The following is a 4,129-nucleotide window of genomic DNA, read 5'->3' on the forward strand; positions in this document are numbered from 1 at the left end:
GCTATCTTTTAAAAAATAATTTGACTATTAACTCTCCGTATAAATTTTTAAAAAAAATGTAAAGTAGAATTTGGTGTTAAAACTTAAAACCCTTGTGTATGTAGAAGCCTTTTATCTAACTCTTTTTCTCTTATTGAGTGCAAAAAAATCTTGTTCTTAAATATTGACTACATTCATGTACGCCATGCAATATATATAAGTCCAAGAATTCGGCGGGAATTAGCTCACCAACAGAAAAATGGGCCAAACAAATTTAGAAAAAAGAAAATAAAAAAAGATAATATATCGCTCGTAAGTATATATAGCTGATGAAAAAAGAAATCTTAAGAGTTCATTTTTTTCAACAATCAAATTATGTTATGCATATACAAAAATATCTATTAAATTAGTTATTTATATGAAATATATGTTAAAAAATAAACAATATACTTAAAAAATAATATGTGAAATAACATATGTATATATAATTATATATAAATATGTGACTGATTAGATAATTAATCTTTTTATATAATATTTTTGTTTTTTCAATTAGCATACAATAAATTTTGTTGTTTTTTCTCTCATTAGTTTAAAATAAACTGTGTTTGAATTTTTTTTTTTTTTTATTAGTGAGAATTGTTAGTTTGAAAAAGGTTTAATTTAAGAGGAATGTTAGGGGCCAGCAACTTTTGTGATTTGTAACCATCAAATAGCCATCAATGATGGTTTTAATGGTGTGAGATTGGTGTAAACTTTCATCCAATAGCTCACTTTTCTTTGCTAGTTATATGCTGGTCAGAATTTAACAAAGTTGCTGACCCCTAAACTTTTCCTTAATTTAAAAGTGGGTCTCATAACCAACCACTACAGATAATTAATAATTAGCTAAATGTTTCACTGAATATGTGATAATTAAAGTTTTAAATAAATATAGAAGTTTCTTTCTAATATATATGTAGCTCTGTTCTTAAATCCACACACTATGGGAAGTTCAAACAAATAATTAATGAACTTAATTAGTAAAAAGTGCAAAAGTTCAAATTAAACACTTGATAATCATGTAATATATATCAGGCACGTTGGCAAAGTATTGCAACTTTGCCTTTTCTGTTCCTTCACGTTTAATCAAACTTTGTCATATCTTGTTACTTCTTAACATACAGTAATATTTCCAAAGAAGTGATATACTAAACTCATGAGAGTGGGTGGCATACTATCATTGTTACATATAGTAGCCATCTTCTTAACCTGGTCACAATCAGGAGTGTTCATGAATCGGATCCAATTCACATATCCGTAATATTTATTTGAATTCGACTTAAAAATTACGGATATAGATCCAATTCACAAGACTATCGAATTGGATAAAATCGGATCCGTACAGTAATAGAATTGGATTGCGGATTTTATATATATATCCATATATATACAAAAATAAATAAATAAATATTCTTTTTATATTTTATTTCAACTAATAATTATTATATATGTTAAAAAAACTTTTAAAAAACATTTTTATGTATTGCGGATATATTCGATCCGATCCGCAAATATGCGGATTGGATCCAACCTAAAAAGTTGGGGATTTTGGATCTGATTAGATCCGATTATTTTAATATGGATCAAATTCGGATCGAAATTTTGGCCTTATTCAATCTGCGTTCATCCCTAATCACAATGATCATTATTATTGTATAGTTGGCCTAAATTAACCTTGTATTTATATGGGTAAGAAATTAAAAAAAGAAAAATTCATACAAACAATGCTAGCTGCTCATTAAGGTAGTTTAGTGACCCAAATACACGTTATTCAGATTCTATATATCACCAAGATTTTGATTCATTGGTTTTAAGGACCTATTTTTTTCCCTCAAAGCACAATTTTTTTTTTCCTTGTAGGATAAGATCAAATTCGAAAGTAGTAGACAGGAGATAGTCTAATTAATTTAAGTTGGTCGAATAATAAATTTATTTGTCTATTTAAATAAGTGTTAAAAATTTAAATTTTGTATTAGACATATAATAATAATTTATTGATCAATAATAAATTGTTAAATAGAACTCAAATCCACAACAAACTAATTCTTAACTTGTTAGATTGAGGTATACCGTAAGAAAAAAAATAAGAGTCTTATAACTAATTAATGCTAATCATTGTTTTAATTGATTTGACAACATCAAAATATTGGATGCCGCCCTAATAGTAAGAACTTTTATTAATAGAATTTTATAAAAAAATTATTTTTTATTTAGATTTTATTTATAAAAATATTTATTTTAAAATTGTAGTGTTTAGATAAATAACTCAAAAAATAATATTTTTTACATAAAAAATAAATATTAAAATAACGATGATAATAAATATTTTTTAATATTGAAAGTTAGATTTTACATAACTTAATCACTAAAATTACAATTGATTAGGCAATTAATTTATTATTTGTTTTTTTATTAGTTCTATTTTTTTAGCGCTTTCAACATTCGGTTCTTTCCACATAATAATATTATTAGAAATTGGTTCTTCTACTTTACTTCACCCATAAGGCCATAACGATGTTCTTGTATATGGTAATAGTAACAAAATTCTAATTCACAATAATTTTGATGGCAATGCGAAAGAAATTATTGTAGAATTAGTGTTTGCTGTTTTATTGTGTATGATATGGTAGGTGAAAATAAAAAACAAATATAAAATATGTGTTAATATATATTTTTGTTGCTGTTTTTTTTTTTACTCCTATTAGAACTCTCTCTTCCTTTGTTGGGGTCAAGAATTTGTTATAACTAACTATAAAAATAATAACAAGCTATATAAAAATAAAATTAAAACTGAGATTTCATATCACACACAATGTTAAATACAAATTTAATAATAAAAATAGAGTGATAAAATGATAAAAAAAATACAATATATACAGAGGTGATTCGGATGGAACATGGTCTGAAATGGTGGTAGAGGATGAATACTTCTAACAAATAAATCATTACGTGAAAATGGTAGTGAAATGTCAGTATTTACAGCAAAAATAAAAAAAATATTTTTTACAAAAATAATAAAATGACTTATTAAAAAAATTATATATTTTTACTTTTTCAAAAAATTATAAATTAACTTTTTAAATGATTTAAAAAAATTTTAAATAATGCTAAATACGTATATTGTGATTTTTTATAATTCAAAAAGAAATAACTTCTATGCTATTTCTCAAATGGACTCTAAATAAATTACTGCTTCAAATGGGGTGGGGTTATCAATTAATTCAAGAAGTATATTTTCCTATTATTTTATAATTATTTTTTGGATCTATATCCTACATGCATATCACATAGGAAAGTGTATAAAGGTATGCGTGCTAATCTCACAGAATGATTTCATACCAAGATAAGAACATATATATAAAATGATATATGAAAGTGTCTTGAAAGACATTCTATCTCTTGAGCTCACAAACATGAAAAAAAAAATGTTTTATTTTTCAAAAGAAAAATAATAATAATATTTTAATTGAAGAATTCTCGAGCTAAATATTTAGAGCTAAATATGTTACAACTTGGTTTGTAACATACACCACACAATTTCATAGTCGGTGTTGGCTCGACAAACAAAATTAAGTCATCCTGTTGAAATTCTTCCTAAGTTCCCATCACTATTGAAGATTCAAACTTTTGAACTGACTCAATCAACAGTGTTGACTAAAAAATATAATGAAATCTTGGGCTGAAATCTAATAAAAAAATAAATTAATTAAAGGAAGAAAAGATGCAACAAGCTATTGAAGTGTGAAGAAAAAAATTGAAAGGTCACAAACAAAAAGCGGAAAATAAGAAGTGTTGTTGGAAAATGCAGCAAACTTGGAGATATATTTTGTGTTTATTTTATTTCATATATTGAACCGACACACACTTATTTACTATTTTTAGACATTGCCGAATATAAAATATATAATTATCAATAACAAAACTTACGAAATCATTGTAATAAATTATGAAGAGAAAAAAAATGATATAGAAGTATATCTTTTGAGGGGCAGAGGGGGCAAACGCTAATGGGATCCGAACAAATAAGGCGTGCACGGCTCTGTGAAGATTAGCTTGTTATCAAAAATAAAAAATAAAATATTTTAAATTTTAAATTTGAAGTACTAAA

The sequence above is a fragment of the Arachis ipaensis genome, chromosome B09 (assembly GCF_000816755.2).
Source record: "Arachis ipaensis cultivar K30076 chromosome B09, Araip1.1, whole genome shotgun sequence".
NCBI classification, from domain to species: domain Eukaryota; kingdom Viridiplantae; phylum Streptophyta; class Magnoliopsida; order Fabales; family Fabaceae; genus Arachis; species Arachis ipaensis.